We start from the raw sequence: 19,928 nt of genomic DNA, 5'->3' as shown, positions 1-19,928 counted from the left end.
GATCATTCTTTCTAACAGTTTTATTGAAGTATAACTGGTGTATAATAAATTGCACATATTCAAAGCATTTTATTTGAAATGAATAATTTTGATATACATACCTTGTGAAGCCATTATGACACTTAAGATTAAGAACATACTCAGATATTCCAGGTAGCAAATATATCTATAGCCTCCCAAAATTTCCTTTTGCTCCTTTGTAATCCCTTTCTCCCGCCCCTGCACGCAACCCCTTGCCTCCTTTCCCTGGGTGAAACTGTGTGTGTGTGTGTGTGTGTGTATGGAATTATACAGTATTTACTTTTTTGTTGGGTTTCTTTTATTCAGCCTTATTTGAAATCCATCTCTCTTGTTTGTGGTGTGTCAGGAATATATTGCTTTTGTTGTTGACTAGTATTCCATTGTATAGACATGCCACAATTTGATTATCCATTTACTTGTTGATATGTGAGTTTGCAGTTTGGGGCTATTACACATAAAACTGCTGTGAGATGTACTTGTTTATAGACACCTGCTTTCTTCTCTCTTGGATAAATACCTAGAAATGGAATGGCTGGAGCATATAACAGTTGTGTGTTTATTGCCATACTGTTTTTTTACGATTTTACATTCTTACTAGCAGGGTATGAGGATGATTTCCTCCACATATGTACCAACACTACTTTACTTGGTATGGCCAGTCTTCTTAATTTCAACCACTATAATAAGTATATAGTGGTTATAATTAAGTGTTTCTTTGATATCTAATAATACTGAGCTTTTTAAACTGTGTTTATTTGCTATTGTATAACATTTGAAGTGTCTGTTCAAATTTTTCATTTATTTTTAAGTCGAATCGTTTGCTTTCATTCAGTTTTGAAAATTCTTTATATTTTTTGGATACAAGTACTTTATCATATGTGTGATTTGCAGAGCTTTTTTTTTCTTTTCTTTTTGAAAAATGTTTATTTATTTTTGAGAGAGAGAGAGCACAAGCAGAGAAGGGGCAGAGAGAGAGGGAGACACAGAATTCCAAGTAGGCTCCAGGCTCCTAGCTGTCAGCACAGAGCCTGATGCAGGGCTCGAACTCACAAACCGTGAAGATCATGACCTGAGCCAAAGTTAGATGCTTAACCGACTGAGCCACTCCAGTGCGCCTACAGAGCTTTTTTTTTTTTTTTTTTTTTTTTTTTTTTTTTTTTAACAGTCTTTGGATTGTTTTTCTTAACATCTTTTTTTTTTTTAATTTTTTTTTTCAACGTTTTTTATTTATTTTTGGGACAGAGAGAGACAGAGCATGAACGGGGGAGGGGCAGAGAGAGAGGGAGACACAGAATCAGAAACAGGCTCCAGGCTCCGAGCCATCAGCCCAGAGCCTGATGTGGGGCTGGAACTCACGGACTGCGAGATCGTGACCTGGCTGAAGTCGGACGCTCAACCGACTGCGCCACCCAGGCGCCTCTTTCTTAACATCTTTGATTAGGTCTATGTATCAATTTTGTCTTTTATGGTTTATGCTTTTGGTTTTTATAGTTTATGTTTTATCCAAAATCTTTGCCTAAGCCAAAGTCACAAAGAATTTCTCCTATCCTTTCTTCAAGAAATTTGATAATTTCAGGGGTGCCTGGGTGGCTCAGTCAGTTAAGCATCCAACTTCAGCTCAGGTCATGATCTCTTGGTCTGTGAGTCCTAGCGTGTGCTGGGCTCTCCATTGACAGCTCAGAGTGGAGCCTGTTTCAGATTCTGTGTCTCCCTCTCTGTTTACCCCTCCCCTGCTAGTGTTCTGTCTCTCAAAGATAAATAAACATTAAAAAAAAGTTATAACTTTGGGATCTATATTTAGATCTGTGATCCATCTTTTTTTTTTTTAGATCCATGATCCATCTTGAGTTAACTTTGTAAATATGGTTTGAGATAGGATTGGCTTTTTTTTTTTTTTTTTTTTGGTGAATGGATGTCCAATTACTCCGGAACTATTTTTTGAAAAAGACAGCCTTTTGTTCACTGAATTGCCCTTGCGCTTTTTCCAAAAGTCGTTCGTCTATATATACGAGGGTCTATTTCTGGACTTTCTATTTTGTTCCAGTGATCTATTTATTTGTGTTAGAGCCAGGACCCCTCCCTCTCCCTACACACGCACACAGACACAGGTTTTTGTTTGTTTTTTACGGTAACTTAATAAGTGGTGTTGTCCCTGCAACTTTGTTCTTCCTTTTCAGAGATTTTTTGGGGGGGGGGGTTATGGGGTGTGGGGGCCATACCAGGTCCTTAACATTTCCATATGAGTTTTAAGATTGTCTTGTCAGTTTCTTTAAAAAATAAATAAATAAAAATTCCTGCTGGGATATTGATTCACAGTGTGGTGAATCTGTAGGTCAATTTGGGGAGAAAGTGACAATAATATTGAGTTCTCTAACTTATGAACAAGGTATATTTCTCCATTTATATACAGCTTTAATTTCTCTTGACAGTGTTTTGTAGTTTTTAACATATAGGTCTTACACATCTTTTGTTACTTATCCCTAAATATTTTCCACTTTGGATATTGTTGTAAGTGATATATTTATATCCATTTCTGGTTGTTCATTGCTAGTGTAAGGAAATACAATTTTTTTCAAAGTTTATTTATTTTTGAGAGACAGAGAGAGAGAGACAGAGTGTGGGTGGGGGAGGGGCAGAGACTGAGGGAAACAGAATCTGAAGCAGGCTCCAGGCTCTGAGTTGTCAGCACAGAGCCTGACTTGTGGCTTGAACTCACAAACTGTCACATCATGACCTGAGCCAAAGTCAGATGCTCAACTGACTGAGCCACCCAGGCGCCCCAGAAATACATTTTTTTTTTAGTTTTTTTTTGTAATCTTTGCATCTGGTGTGGGGCTTGAACTCAGGACTGCAAGATTAGGAATCTCATGCTCTTCCGACTGAGCCGTGCGGGCACCCCTGATTTTTTTGTGTGTTAAGCTTGTGTGCTGAAATCTTGCTAACTCATTTAGTTATTCTATATTAATTTTTTATAGATTCCTTTGGATTTTTTACATAGTCTCATCTGTGAATAAAGACAGTTTTACTTCTTCCTTTCCAAATGTGGTTGCATTTATTTTTTCTTGGTTTGCTGAACTCACTAGAACTTCTAGTACAGTGTAGAGTAGAAGTGGTGAGAGTGGGCATCCTTGTATTGTTCTTGATCTTAAGGGAGGGTAAAGCAAACAATTTTTTTTTTTTTTTTTTTTTTTTTTTACTATACAATGTGATACCTTTAATTTATCATGTTGAGAGAGTTTCATTTTTACTGAGAGTTTGGATCAGGAATGGATGTTGGATTTGTTAAATGCCTTTTCTACTTCTTTTGAGATGAACAGGTTTTTTTTTTTATTTGTTAATATGATGAATTAAAATTACTGATTTCAAATGTTAAATCAACTCTGTAGTCCTGGGATTAAATTTCACTTGGTCATGATGTATTGTCATTTTTATATATTGTTTGATTTGATATGCTAAAATTTTGTTTGTAATTTTTGTATTTATATTCATGAGAGATATTGGCCTGTACTTCTTTTATAATGTTTGTGGTTCTGATACCAGGTAGTGCTAGCCTTACTGAGAAGTATTTATGTAGAATTGGTTTATTAAAAAACTTTTTTTAGTTTATTTTTTGAGAGAGAGAGAGAGACGGAGCATGAGCAGGGGAAGGGCAGAGAGAGAGACACACAGAATCTGAAGCAGGCTCCAGGCTCTGAGCTGTCAGCACAGAGCCCTACACAGGGCTCAGACTCACAGACCATGAGATCATGACCTGAGCTGAAGTCAGATTCTTAACCGACTGAGCCACCCAGGCGCCCCGTAATTGGCTTTATTTTTAACTTAAGGTTTTGGTGGAATTCACCAGCGAAGCCATCTGGATCTGCAGTTTTCTTTGAGGGAATGTTTTTAACTACTTTAATAGAAAGATAGCTATTCAGGTTATCTATTTCTTCTTGAGTGGGCATTGGTAGTTTTGTTTTCAAGGAAATTTCATTTCATCTGAGTTGTCAAATTTATAGGCATAAAGTGGTTCATAATACTCCTTTATAATTCTTTTGATATCTGTAGAATCTGTGGTGATGTCACTTCTCTTTTTTTAAAAAAATTTTTAAATTTTTTTTTTTAACGTTTATTTATTTTTGAGACAGAGAGAGACAGAGCATGAACAGGGGAGGGGCAGAGAGAGAGGGAGACACAGAATCTGAAGCAGGCTCCAGGCTCCGAGCCATCAGCCCAGAGCCCGACGCGGGGCTCGAACTCACGGACCGCGAGATCGTGACCTGAGTTGAAGTCGGATGCTTAACTGACTGAGCCACCCAGGCGCCCCTAAAAAAATTTTTAATGTTTATTTCTGAGAGAGAGAGAGACAGACAGACAGACATTGCACGAACAGGGGAGGGGCAGAAAGAGAGGGAGACACAGAATCCGAAGCAGGCTCCAGGCTGTGAGCTGTCGGCACAGAGCCTGATGTGGGGCTCTAACTCGTGAACTGCTAGATCATGACCTGAGCTGAAGTTGGATGCCCAACAGACTGAGCCACCCAGGCGCCCCTAATTTCACCTCTCTTAATCTTGATATTGATAATTTCTCTTTTTCTTATCAGTTTGACTAGAGGCTTCTCACTTTTATAAATCTAAAAGAACCAGCTTGTGTCCTTTACTGATTTTCTGTTTTTCTATTTTTATTTCATTGATCTCTGCTTTGATTTTGATTCTTTCTTTCTTTTTTTTCTTTTTTTTTCTTTTTTTTTTTTTGGCTTAATTTTAGTTTCATTTGCTCTTATTCTAGTTCCTTAAAATGTAAATTGAGATTACTGATTTGAGACCCTTTTTTTCCACTGTAGGCATTTTATGATACAAATTTTTCCTAAGTAACATCTCACAAATTATGGCATTTTGTATTTACATTTTCATTTAGGTCCAAAATACATTCTACCTTCCCTCTTGATTTCTTCTTTGATCCATTGGTCATTTACAATTGTGTTCTTTAGCTTCAAATATTTGTGGATTACTCAGATAGTGTTCTGTTGTTGAATTCTACTTTAATTCCATTATAGTCAGGCAATGTGTTTTAGGACTTGATTTCTTTAAAATTGACTTGATAGTCCCAAATATGTTTTAACTTGATACATGTTCCATTTGCACATGAAAACAATATGTATTCTGTTGGATTGAATGTTCTAAAATTGTTCTAAAATTGTTGTTCTAAAAATGTCAATTAGGACAAGTTGCTTGGTAGTGTTGTTAAAGACTTCTATATCCTTGCTGAATTGCTGTCTGCTTGTTTTTATCAATATTGAGACTGAAGTTTCTGATTGTAATTGTGGGTTTGTCTATTTCTTTATGTACTTCTATCAGATTTTGTGTCATGTATTTTGAAGTTCTGTTATTAGTTACCAAGCACTTAGGATTATTCTTTCCTCTTGATAAATTGATTTTCACCATTATGAAATGATTTTTTTTTAAGTTTATTTATTTTTGAGAGAGAGAGTGTGTGTGTGCATGGGAGGGGCAGAGAGAGAAGGAGAGAGAGAATCCCAAGCAGGCTCCGTACTGTCAGTGCAAAGCCCCACACAATACTTGAACTCACAAACCATGAGATCATGACCTGAGCTGAAATCAAGAGTCAGATGCTTAACTGACTAGGCCACTTAGGCACCCCATGAAATGATCATTTTATGTCTGGTAATACTCTTTGCTTTGGAGATTGGTCTCATAATGAAAATGTTTGGAAGATGTACATTTTTTTTCTTTGTCACTATGCTGTTTATTATATCCCCAGAACTTACTTATCTTACAACTGGAAATTTATACCTTTTGACCACTTTCACCCATTTTCCCCACCTCGTGCCTCTGGAGACCCCCATTCTTTTCTGTTTTTGTGACTTTTTTTGTTTTTAGTTTTCACATATAACTGAAAACATATAGTATCTGTCTTTCCCTGACTTATTTCTCTTAATGCCTTCAAGGTCTTTCTGTGTTGTAGCAAAAGGCAAGATTTTCTTTTTCCGTGTCTGAATAATATTCCATTGTGTACATATGTATAGCGTGTATAGCGTGTATACCTACGTGTATACATGCGCAAACATTACATTTTCTTTATCCATTCGTCCTTTGGAACAACTTAAGTCATTTCCATGTCTTAGCTATTATAAATGCTGTAATGAACAAGGGGTGCAGATATCTCTTTGAGATATTGGTTTCATTTCCTTCAGATATATACCTAGAAGTGGAATTGCTAGATCATATGGTAGTTCTGTTTTTAATTAAAACAAATTTTTAATGTTTATTTGTTTTTGAAAGAGAATGTGAGCAGGGGAGGGACAGAGAGAGAGGGAGACACAGAATCCGAAGCAGGCTCTAGGCTCTGAGCTGTCAGCACAGAGCTCCATGCAGGGCTTGAGCTCATGAACCACAAGATCATGACCTGAGCTGAAGTCATACGCTTAACTGACTGAGCCACCCAGCCGCCCCTATTTTTAATTTTTTGAAGAACCACCCAACTGTTTTCCACAGTGGCTATACCAATTTACATTCCCACCAACAGCATACAAGGGTTCCCTTTTTTCCACGTCCTTGCCAATATCTGTTTCTTTTTGATAATAGACATTCTAACATGTGTGAGGTGATATCTCATTGTTTTTCATTTGGATTTCTCTGATGATTAGTGATGTTGCGTACCTTTTCATTTACCTGTTGGCCCTCTGTATGTCTTTGGGAAAATGTCTATTCAGATATTCTGTCCATTTTTTAATTGGATTGTTTATTGTTGTGCTATTGAGTTGTATGAGTTCTTTATATATTTTGTATATTAACCTCTTATCAGTTACATGATTTGCAGATCTTTGCTCCAAATTCTGAGGGGTGCTTTTTCATTTTGTTGTTGCTTTCCCCTGTTATGCAGAAGCCTTTTAGTTTGATGTAATTTGGTTATTTTTGCTTTTATTGCCTTTACTTTTGTTGTCAAATCCAGTCATCAAGACCAATGTCAAGGAGAGGCTCCTGGGTGGCTCAGTCAGCTGTCTGACTTAGGCTCAGGTCATGATCTTGTGGTTCATGAGTTTGAGCCCTGCATCAGGCTCTGGGCTGACAGCTCAGAGCCTGGACCCTGCTTCAGATTCTGTGTCTCCTTCCCTCTCTCAGCCCATCCCCCGCTTGTACTCTGTCTCTCTCTTTCTTTTTTTTTAAAAAAAATTTTTTTTCAACGTTTTTTATTTATTTTTGGGACAGAGAGAGACAGAGCATGAACGGGGGAGGGGCAGAGAGAGAGGGAGACACAGAATCAGAAACAAGCTCCAGGCTCCGAGCCATCAGCCCAGAGCCTGACGTGGGGCTCGAACTCACGGACCGCAAGATCGTGACCTGGCTGAAGTCGGACGCTTAACCGACTGCGCCACCCAGGCGCCCCTGTCTCTCTCTTTCTTAAAATAAATAAACATTAAAAAATTTAAAAAGACCAACCTCAAGAAGCTTACCACTTATATGCTTTTCTAGAAGTTTTGTGGTTTCAGATCTTAGTTCACGTCTTCAATTTACTGTTAATTTTTGCATATTTTATAACATAGGGGTCTAGTTTCATTCTTTTGCATGTGGCTGTCCAGTTTCCCCAATACCATTTATTGAAGAGATTATCTTTTTTGTATTGTACATTCTTGGCTCCTTCGTTGTAAATTAATTGACCATTTATGCGGTGGTTTATTTCTGGGCTCTCAATTTTGTTCCATTGGTCTAGGTGTCTGTTTTTATGCAAATATTTACCATTTTGATTATTCTAGTTTTGTATTAGAATTTGAAATCAAGGAGTGTTGATGTCTCCAGGTTTGTTTTTGTTTCTCCTGATTGCTTTGGCTGTTTGAGGTCCTTTGTGGTTCCATACAAATTTCAGGATTGTTTTTTGTATTTTTGTAAAAAATGCCATTGGAATTTTGATAGGGATTCCATTGAATTTTAGATAGCTTTGGGTACTGTGGACATTTTAACTATTCTTCTAATCCATGAGTCTGGAATCTTTCTGTTTATTTGTGTTTTCTTTTATTTCTTTCATCAGTGTCCTGTACTTTTTAGTGTACAGATCTTTCATCTCCTTGGTTAATTTTATTCCTAGGTAATTTTCTTTTTAATGGAGTTGTAAGTGGTTTTTTGGTTTTTGTTTGTTTTTCAAGTAAGCTCTACATCCAATGTGGGGTTTGAATTCACAACCCCAAGATCAAGTCACATGCTCTACTGATTGAGCCAGCTAGGCACCCCTGGGTTTATTTTCTTTCTTTTTTTTTTTTTTTTTTTTAACATTTTTTTATTTATTTTTGAGACAGGGAGAGACAGAGCATGAACGGGGGAGGGTCACAGAGAGAGGGAGGCACAGAATCTGAAATAGGCTCCAGGCTCTGAGCTGTCAGCACAGAGCCTGATGCGGGGCTCGAACTCACGGACCGCGAGATCATGACCTGAGCCGAAGTCGGCCGCTTAACCGACTGAGCCACCCAGGCGCCCCTATTTTCTAAATTTCTCTTTCTCATGGTTCATTGTTAGTATATAGAAATGCAACTGGATTTTGTATATTGATTTTGTATCCTGCAACGTTGCTGAATTTATTAGTTTTAACGGTTTTTTGGTAGAGTCATTAAGGTTTCTTATGTTATCTGTAAATAGAAACAGTTTTATGTTTTTGTTTCAGATTTAGATGTCTCTTATTCTTTTTACCTAATTGCTCTGGCTAAGACTTTCAATACTATGTCGTATAAAAGTGACAAGAGTGGGCATCTTGTCTTCTTTCTGATCTTAGAGGAAAATCTTTCAACTCTTCATCATTGAGTATGATGTCAACTGTGGACGTGTCATATACGGCCTTTATTATGTGCAGGTACATTTCTTTTATACCCAGTTGGTCGGGAGTTTTTATTATGCGTGGATGTTGAGTTTTGTCAAATGCATCTCAATAGATGATCATGTTGATTTTTATCCTTCATTTTGTTAATGTGGTGAATCACATTGATTTGTGGATGGTGGACTATCTTTGCAAGTTTGAAATAAATTCTACTTAATCATGGCTATGATCCTTTTAGTGTATTGTTGAGTTTGGTGTATTCTTATTTTGTTGAGGATTTTTGCATCTATGTTATTTAGGGATATTGTCCTATAATTTTCTTCCCTTGCAGTGTCCTTGTCTTTTTTTTTTTTTTTTTTTTTTTTTAATGTCACAGTAACACTGGCCTTGTAAAATGAGTTCGGAAGTATTCCCTCTTCTCTCTGAGAAAAGTTGGTAATTATCCTTTAAATGTTTGGTAGAGGGGGTGCCTGGGTGGCCCAGTTGGTTGAGCGTCCAAGTTTGGCTCAGGTTATGATCTCATGGCTTGTGAGTTCAAGCCCCGCATTGGGCTCTGTGCTGACAGCTGGGAGCCTGGAGCCTGTTTTGGATTGTGTGTCTCCCTGTCTCTCTGCCTCTCTCCCCCTTGTGCTCTCTTTCTCAAAAATAAATAAACATTAAAAAAAAAAAAATGTTTAGTAGAATTCACCAGTGAGACCATCTGGTCCTGGACTTTTCTCCTGGAGAGGTGTTTGAATACTGATTCCATCTCCTTACTTGGAATTGTTCTGTCCAGATTCAGACCAATAAGTACTCATTTAGATATAGATGATGTACATTTAATGTCATTATTGATTTGGCTAACTTTGAGCCTGTCTTGCTATTTGTTTTCTATTTGGCCTGTTGTTAGTTCTCTTTTTTCTTTCTTTCTATTATTTGAATAAATTTATGATTCTTTTAAAAATCTCCCTCGTTGATTTTTTAGTCATAATCTCCTACTTTATAATTTTAGTGATTGCTTTTTGATTTATAATAAACATCTCTATCTTATCAGAGCTACTGTTAGGTGATATACCACTTATACCACTTCTCTTTGGTATGACAACTCTGTAAGAGTGTACTTTCATTTCTCCCCTCAGTCTTTATACTTTTCTGGTTATACTGTTGCTTATACATGTTGCTTTGCTTAAGCAAAATTTTTAAATTTATAATGTACTGTAATATATTATTTTGTTTAAGCGGGTTTTTTTTTTTTTAATTTATTTTTGAGAGAGAGACAGAGACAGAGCACAAGTGTGGGAGGGGCAGATGGAGACGGAGATGCAGAGTCAGAAGCTAGCTCCAGGCTCTGTGCTGTGCTGACAGCTCAGAGCCTGATGCGGGGCTTGAACCTGTGAACTATGAGATAATGACCTGAGCTGAAGTCGGCGCTTAACTGATTCAGCTGTCCAGGAGCCCCTATGCAGTTATTTTTTAAGGATTTTTAATTATTATTACTTAAAGAATCATTGCCCATTGCTCCTCATTTCTTTGCAGAGATAGTTATTTCCCTCCTTCCAGTATCATTTCATTTCTGCCTGAAGGACTTCTTTAATGTTTATTTGTGATGATGAGGGTGTGTAGGTGATGAATTCTTTATGCTTTTGTTTGTGTGAAAAGTCTTTATTTTGCCTCTTTTTGGAAAGATACTTGGCTTTGTTTAGAATTCTATGTTGATGGCTTTTTTCCCTTTGTCTTGTAAACATTTTATTCCCCCGTCTTTTGTTTGTTTGTTTGTTTATTTATTTTTGAGAGAGAGACAGAGCATGAGTGGAGGAGGGGCAGAGAGAGAGGGAGACACAGAATCCAAAGCAGGCTCCAGGCTCTGAGCTGTCAGCATGGAACTCAATGAACCGTGAGATCATGACCTGAATTAAAGTCGGATGCGCAACGGACTGAGCCACCTATGCGGCTCCCAGCCCTCCCCCCGCCCCATCTTTTTGCTTGCTTTTTTTTTTTTTAAGGTTTTATTTTTTAAGTAATCTCTACACCCTACATGGGGCTCAAACCCACAACCCCGAGATCAAGAATCACATGCTTCATTGACTGAGCCAGCCAGGTGCCCCTTGCTTGCATTACTTTTGATAAGTCTGCTATCATCCTTACTCTGCAAGTAACATCATTTTTTTTCCTAGCTGTTTTTAAGATCTTCCTCTGTTTTTGAGCAGTTGTACTGTGGTGTAGTTTTCTTAGTATTTCTTGGCTTTTGGGGTTCATTGAGCTTCTTAGCTTGCTTGAGTTTACGTTTTCAGTAATTTTGATCATGTTTTCCTACTTCTTCTTCCCCTCCTTTTTTGGAATTTCATTTATTAGTATATGAGAGAGTATTAATATTAGATTAGTATATTGGGAAAGTATTAGTAGTATATTAGAAGGTCTCTTGGCTTGAAAAGAACGGACATTCTTTTCATGTTGGGGGGATTCTTTTTTCTCTGTTTTTTATCTTGGATACTTCCTATTGTTGTCTTCAAGTTCACTAGTATTCAGCTTTATGCAGTCTGCCATTAATCTTATTTAATTTTCATCTCAGATGTAGTTTTTATTTAGTTCATTTTGGGTATAGAAGTATATCATTTGCATGTCTTTTTTTAACTTCTTGAACACATGGAATACAATTAAAGTAACTTGACATACTTCTGTGCTCATTCTAACCTCTGTCACTTCTGGGTCAGTTTTAATCAATTGATTATTTTCCTTATCCTGGGGTTTTTTTCCTGCTTCTTTCTCTGCTACCAATCTTGGGATAGGTGATATTGTGAATTTGGCCTTCTTAGCTTTTGGGTATTTTTATATTCCTATAAATTCTTAAGCTCTATTCTGGGATGCAATTAAATTACTTGAAAACAGTTTGAGCATTTCAAGTCTTGTTTTTATGATTTCTTGATGGATCTATCTGGGACTAATTATTACTTTTATGAGGCAACATTTTTCCAAGTATTCTGCTCAATGAATGCCCTGCAAATAGTGAGGTGTTTTTTTTGTTTGTTTGTTTTTTTTTTTGTTGTTGTTTTTTTTTTTTTTTTAGTTCAGCTCTTGGAAACAGGTGCTATTCTCAGTCTTATGGGAGCATCTGTTACTGTTCTCTCAAATTCTTTCACATAGTTCTTTCTCTTAGGAAGTTTCCTTAATGATCATAAGGAAGGGGACTTTACCCAGTATACTGAGTTCTCACTGTGTGTGTCTCTTTCTTCTTTGGTGCTTTGCCTGTGAATTCTAATTATCTTCGTTTCCCTAGACTGTCAGCTGATAATCTCAATTTATGGATTCCACTGGCTCTGCCTAATTCCCTTTCTTCATTACCGTGGCCTTGAAACTCTTAAGTCAGTAAGCTGGAGCAGTCCCAACATACCTGTTGGTGTGCCATCTGTCAGGAATGACTTTCTTTACCTGATGTCCTTACTTCCTTGAAAAAAACAAACAACCCCACAAAAAACCCTAACATAAGTTTATAAGGCATTATACATCAGATGTTGATAATAAGAGGTTCTCTGAAATGAATGAGACTGAAAATTGGCTTTATACAAAGCAACTTGCTCCCCATTTTTTACTTTTTTGCATTTAGAGAAGAAATTTACTATCAGTTGATGACTGAAAAACACTTGTCTTTCTCCAGTCTGGATATATTAATGTTTTCCCAAGGAAAATTAGATTAAAATATTCTAAATCAGAAACGTAAAGAATATTCAGTAGGCATAAATGGTAATGTATAAGGACAGAAACAAGTACCATATGTTCATTAATTAAATAAGTTAAAAATGGTACAGATGAACTTTGAACTGATATGAGTGAAAATGTGTCATTGTAGGAGTCCTTGTGAATTGTAAACTGCTTATAAGAATAAATTGATAATTGAATATATTTTTAAGGGTTCGATATGCAAAGTTAGTAATTCTATATATATGACATTAGACTCTTTTTTATTCTTTAATTTGTATGTAGTCTTTAGTTTATATTCTTTGAGTCTTACTGATTTGAAAAATTAATTTGACCTAATTGAAATACTTTATCTTTGTGTATTTAGGAAGAAGTGATTTACTGAGCAGATTATTTACATAAATGTTACTGATTAATTTGCTTACTAAAATAAACTGTTTCAAATACTGTGAACTGCCTCTGCATTAACATTTACTTTTTATTAAAATTTTTATTGCATCTAAGTAATTTTACATGGCTTATAGGCCTTCATAAAACGTGGAATAGAATGCTCAGTGATAAAAAAGATAACTAAATAGCCACTACTTAAAGAAAGGAAACATTATCAGATTCTAGAAATGAGGTGATTAAAGATCTCAGGCATTGAATTTGGTTCTTAGGTTTCCTGGTGGCTAAAGTGAAAAGAGAAACATGTTGGGTTAAGTTTTCAGTGTCTTAAAAAAGAAAACGTACTTTTTAAAAAAAAAATTTTTTTTTCTTGCATCTAAATTCAGTCACAGCTTATGTGTATATGTATGTGTGTTCATATATTATCTAACGTCTTTTCCTCTAGAAGGATCCTGTGATAGAAATAGATCTTGGAGAAAATAGGAAATAGGCATAAGTATGTTTGTTAGATCTATTCTTTCTAATTTCACATGTCTATATAATCTGAATGAGTTTTTAATGTATTTCTGTAAATGACATCATTCTTCAAGTTACTAAAACATGAAATTGATTTTTGACAATGTGGTAGAAAAATAAATGGATGTAAGGGTAGCCCACAGACACCTCAAAGTCTTAAGTGTCCCTACCTACATATATGTATCTTTGTCTACCACAGTGTCTTCTTTAATTCTTGTTATCCCTCTCTGTTACTTTACATTTCAGCAATATTGAATGAGAAATCGCTTTCTGTGATACCTGTACCTTTGTTAATGATATTTGTTGTATTATATCTTCCCACCAATCACTCTTAACACCTGAAGGCTTCTGCTTTTCCTTTAAGGCTCATAGCTTTGGTGAAGACGTCCCCATCAGATGGGCATAGGAACTTTTCCTACACTGTGCTATTTACTTCTAGTAATTTGGTTATTTTATTACAGTGTATTCATTTGTATGACTATCTCTTAACCTTCCTGAGGGCAGAGGTATGTCTTTTCATCTTCATGTCTCTGGATATAGTATAATGTCTGGCATATAACAGGTGCTCAGTAAACATTATGTAGTTCAAGAATGAATATGTTAGGTATGAGAACAAAGTTGCTTTTTTGTGAACAATTTTCTTTCAATTGATGGTGGTAAAAAAAACATTTTAAGTCAATGTCCTGATTAGAAAGAGACTTTGGTTTTTCCCCATTGATGGGGAAAAATTGAGAGCTTTCCCCCTAAGGTCGGGAACATGAAAGAGATGTTCACTCTTACCGCTGTTCAACATAGTACTGGAAGTCCTAGCCTCAGCAATCAGACGTCAAAGAGAAATAAAAGACATACAAATTGGCAAGGGAGAAGTCAAACTTTCACTCTTCGCAGATGACATGATACTCTACATGGAAAACCTGAAAGACTCCACCTAAAAACTGCTAGAACTGATATGTGAATTCAAGAAAGTCTCAGGATGTAAAATCAACATTCATAAATTGGTTGCATTTCTATACACCAATAATGAAGCAGAAGGGAAATCAAGGAATCGATCCCACTTACATTTGCACCAAACACCATAAGATACCTAGGCATAAAACTAACCAAAGAGGTAAAAGATCTGTAAGCTGAAAATTATAGAAAGCTTATGAAAGAAATTGAAGAAGGCACAAAGAAATGTAAAAATGTTCCATGCTCATGGATTGGAAGAACAGATATTGTTAAAATGTCTATACTACCCATGGTGCCTGGATGGCTCCGTTGGTTAAGTGTCTGATTTCGGGTTGGGTCATGATCTCGTGGTTCGTGGGTTCGAGCCCCATGTTGGGCTTTGTGCTGACAGCTCAGAGCCTGGAGCCTGCTTCAGATTCTTTGTCTCCCTCTCTCTCTGCCCCTCCCTTGTTCATGCTCTCTCTCTCAAAAATAAACATTAAAAAAAATGTCTATACTACCCAAAGCAATCTACACATTCAATGCAATCCCTATCAAAATACACTAGCATTCTTCAAGAACTAGAACAAATAATCCTAAAATTTGTTGGAACCAGAAAAGACCTCGAATAGCCAAAGTAATGTTGAAAAAAAAACAAAAAACAAACCGAAGCTGGAGGCATCACAATTCCAGACTTCAACCTGTATTACAAGGCTGTAATCATCAAGACAGTTTATGGTACTGGCACAAAAACAGACAGATCAATGGAACAGAATAGAGAACCCAGAAATGGACCCACCTATGTATGGCTAACTGATCTTCAACAAAGTAGGAATGAGTATCCATGGAAAAAAGACAGTCCCTTCACGAAATGGTGCTGGACAGTGACATGCAGAAGAATGAACCTGGACCACTTTTTTACACCATACACAGAATTCAAATGGATGAAAGACCTAAATGTAAGACAGGAAACCATCAAAATACTAGAGGAAAAAACAGGCAATAACCTCTTTGACCACAGCTGCGGCAACTTCTTACTAGACGTGTATCCAGAGGCAAGGGAAATAAAAACGAAAATGAGCTGTTGGGACTTCATCAAGATACGAAGCTTCTGTATAGCCAAGGAAACAATCCATAAAACTAAAAGGAAACAATCCATAAAACTAAAAGGCAACTGACTGAATTGGAGAAGCTATTTGCAAATAACATATCAGATAAAAGGTTAGTATCCAAAATCTAAGAAGAATGTACCAAATTCAATACCCAAAAAACAAACAATCCAGTGAATAAATGGGCAGGAGATGTGAACAGACACTTTTCCAAAGAAGACATCCAGGTGGCTAACAGACACATGAAAAGATGCTCATCAGATCATCATAGAAATACAAATCAAAACCACAATGAGATACTACCTCACACCTGACAGAATGGCTAAAATTAACAACTCAGGAAACAACAGATGTTGGTGAGGGTGTGGAGAAAGGGGAACCTTTTTGCACATATTGGTGGGAATGCAAACTGGTGGCAGCTACTCTGGAGAACAGTATGGAAGTTCCTCAAAAAATTAAAAACAGCTACCCTATGACCCAGCAATTGTCCTACTAGGTATTTATCTGAAGGACACAAAAATGATGATTTGAAGGGGCACATGCACCCCTATGTTTATAGCAGCATTGTCAACAATAGCCAAATTGTGGAAAGAGCCAGAATGTCCATTGACTGATGAATGGATAAAGATGTTGTATATATGTTTATATACATATATATACAAAGGAGTACTACTTGGTGATCAAAAAGAATGAAATCTTGCCATTTGCAACAAGGTAGGTGGAAGTAGAATGTATTCTGCTAAGTGAAATGTCAGGGAAAGGCAAATATATGATTTCACTCATGTGGAATTTAAGAAGCAAGACAGATGAACATAGAAGGGAAGGAAAAAGCAGGCAGAAAAAAAGGTAAGCAAACCATAAGAGACTCTTAAACACAGAGAACAAACTCAGGGTTGCTGGAGGGGAAGGAGAAGGGGGATGGGCTAAATGGGGCATTGAGGAAGGCACTTGTTGGGATGAGCACTGGGTGTTATTTGTAAGTGATGAATCACTGGATTCTACTCCTGAAGACAATATTACACTGTATGCTAACTAACTTGATTTTAAATAAGTAAATTAAAACACACACACACACACAAATGACAACCTGCAAAAAAAGAAAGAAAGAAAAAAGACCTTGGGTTGTCTTTAGTACCTGTGCAGAGAAATTGGTTCAGAACCTAAAGTCTGTATAATGTAAAAAATAAAAACAAAAACAGCACTTTAACTGAAAAATGTTTATGGCATTATGGCAGAAGTTACCAGATAATCTTCCCTCATTATTGAAAGAAATCTTCATGACTCTTATATAACATCTAATTTTTAGAAAACTTCTGATAGCCCAACAATAACCACCCACATTTAATAGAATACACTGATCTGTAGATACCAGAGAGAAGATGAGTGAATGTAACGCAGAACATCAAGTTTGTGGCCCTAATCCGTCATCGCAGCCATAGGAGACGAATACAGATTTCTTAGTGTCTTGACCTTTTGCTCTTCCTTATGAATTTGGGAATCAGTTTGTTAAATCCCTAAATAATGTTTGGTAGGACTTTTTTTTATTGTATGGACTTGAATCTGTAGGTTTAATTTAGAAGAGGTTAACATTGGTAGGGTATCAATTCTTCCTATTACAAGGAGACTCCATTTATTTAGCCTCTTTATAAAGACTTGCACATCTTTTTTATAATTAAGAACAGTTACATTAAAAAAAGAGGTTAAATTTTAAAAGGAGGACTTCTGTTACAGAAGGATCTCATGTGACCACTTCATTAAATGGTGGTTTAGATAAAGATCAAGAAGAAAGAATGCTCATCTGCATAAAAAGTGATAAGTAGATCACTACTTTATAACAGAATTAATTAAAAATAGTTGGAATTCTTCATAAAATGGAAAGTAGTAAGGAAACCTATTTTATATTGGGATAGGAAAGTCCACTTTCAAAACTTACACCAGAATTAAAAATTGTCACAGAAATGATTAATAAATTTACCTGTTTATAACATTTTGTATTTCTAACAGTAAAACCTTTCATTAACAGAGTTAAAAGATAAACACCAAACTATGAAAATACTTGCAGCATGTTTAAGAGAGCTAATTTCTTAATTTATGGACTGTAAAATGTTTATGAAATTTGGAAAAGATTGTGATGTGTGTTATCGAGATATGTTACAAACAGACCTTCTTATGGACTGTAAAATGTTTATGAAATTTGGAAAAGATTGTGATGTGTGTTATCGAGATATGTTACAAACAGACCTTCTTGGCGTGCCTGCTCCCTCCTCCACTCCTGCCTCCTCCTTCTGCTGCTCTCCTGGTGATGCTTGTGTGCTGGTTCCCTGAGGTACCAGGTGTCTCTCTTGTGAAGCAGCAGCGAAGGAGACTCTGGTGTTTACTGTGGCTGATGAAAAGCCCAAGGAAGGAGTAAAGACTGAGGACAACTATCATATTAATTTGAAGGTGACAGGACAGGATGGTTCTATGAGGCAGTTTAAGATTAAGAGACATAAACCACTTAGTAAACTAATGAAAGCCTATTGTGAATGGCAGGGTTTGTCAGTAAGGCAGATTAGATTCTGATTTGATGGGCAGCCAGTCAATGAACCAGACAAGCCTGCACAGTTGGAAATGGAGGATGAAGGTACAATTGATGTGTTCCAGCAGCAGACAGCAGGCATCTACTAAAAAGAGAACTGGCTACCTTACTCCAGAACTCTGTTCCTCCAGACCACGACATTCTCAGGAAACCGCAATTTGGTTCTACCACATCCTGACTACCACAGTATAGTTTTCTCTGTTCTTTCATTTTGTATGTGTATGTGCATGAGTATATTGTATTTTTTAAATTAAATGGCCAATGGTATGTTTTGATTGACATCAAATGAAGATGGGATGGGGAAAAATGCTGGTTCTGTGAAAATACCCCCTTTCTCCATTAGTGGTATGTTCATTCAGCTCTTATCTTTATATTCCAGTAAGTTATTTTTCTCTCAATGTTTAATAAAAAAAGAACAGCATAAAAATCCTTGCATACTTTATTCGAATGGCGAATTCTCATGTTTTTCTTTTATAACTATATGAAGCTGTTACATATAGGGCAATCTGTCTTTACATAGGGATAAATTACTCTAAATGAAATGAATCCTAGATAGTTTTCCCTTCAAGTCAAGCTTTTCTTTCTTTCTTTCTTTCTTTCTTTCTTTCTTTCTTTCTTTCTTTCTTTCTTTCTTTCTTTCTTTCTTTCTTGTGTTCATTTTTGAGAGAAAGAGAGAAGCAAAGTGTGAGGAGGAGCAGAGAGAGAGGGAGACAAAATTGAAGCAGGCTCCAGGCTCTGAGCCATCAGCACAGAGCCCAATGCAGGGCTTGAATTCACAAACCATGATCATGACCTGAGCTGAAGTCAGACACTTAGTCGACTGAGCCACCCAGGCACCTTGAGTTTTGTTTTCTAAATAAACTTCTGTTTATTTAGAAGGGGTACGTAGGTGGCTCAGTTGGTTGAGCATCTGACTCTTGATTTTGGCTCAGGTCAAAATCTCATGGTTGGTGAGATGAGCCCTGAGTTGGGCTCTGAGCTGACAGTGCAGAGCCTGCTTGGGATTCTCTCTCTCCCTATCTCTGTGCCCCCACCTTGCTGCTACACATGCACTCTCTAAAAATAAATAAACATTAAAAAAATTGTTTTTTTAAAAAAAGACCCTCATAATATTGCTGGTGGAATGTAAATTAGGTGGCATTTTGACTGTAAAGTATCAAAATTTTAAAAATGTACATATATGGGGCTCCTGGCTGGCTCAGCCAGTAGAACATGCAACTCTTGATCTTGGGGTTGTGAGTTTAAGCCCCATGTTGGGTGCACAGCCTACGTGAAATGAAAGGAAAGAAGAGGGAAATGGAAATGGAATGACACATGCATGTACATTGAAGCCAGCATTTTCATTTCTTAGAATTCTAAGAAGTGGTTACATGTGTAGGATCCACTGCAGTGTTTAGTGAAAAATTTCATTATTTGGAGATTAATTTTGGATTTTAGGTATAATACTACAGTTGAGTGTTAGGAGTCTCAGGAAGCGTTAGGATTCTAATAATAAATAAGTTGACTTTTTCACATGAACGCAAAGTATATTTCAGATATGTTTCTGTCACTTCACTATCTTTGAGAAGTTTTTTAAGGAGTGAACATTTTTATAGAAGCAGCTGTCATATTGGTAATGATAACTCGTATTTTTGACCACTTATATGTGGCAGGCCTTGGACAAAGCATTTCACATGTGTTACCTGACTTAATTCTTGTAACAGACTAGTGTGAGAGATAGTAATTAATCCCTAGAAACTTGAGTATTAAAAATCTAGTAAGTAGGGGGATATAGTGGAGAAAGTCAGAATATCCAGGTTCTGATCTCACCTATATTATTCACCTACTATTTTTGTAGATACTTTACATATCTTATAAAATTAAAATAATAACACTTCATGTATTATTGGAAGATTACATGAAAAAATGGATTTGAA

The 19,928-nt window shown here is 36.5% G+C and overlaps 1 protein-coding gene and 1 pseudogene across 8 annotated transcripts in view; both read left to right on the top strand.

Moving 5' to 3' along the window:
* RALGAPA1 (Ral GTPase activating protein catalytic subunit alpha 1) overlaps positions 1–19,928 on the top strand; it is a 269,354-nt gene that overhangs the window by 4,707 nt on the left and 244,719 nt on the right. The window lies entirely within an intron of this gene.
* On the top strand, positions 17,778–18,333 carry LOC102960100 (annotated as a pseudogene).

Source organism: Panthera tigris, chromosome B3, assembly GCF_018350195.1.
Source record: "Panthera tigris isolate Pti1 chromosome B3, P.tigris_Pti1_mat1.1, whole genome shotgun sequence".
NCBI classification, from domain to species: Eukaryota; Metazoa; Chordata; class Mammalia; order Carnivora; family Felidae; genus Panthera; species Panthera tigris.
This window is presented reverse-complemented; position numbering and strand designations above follow the sequence as displayed.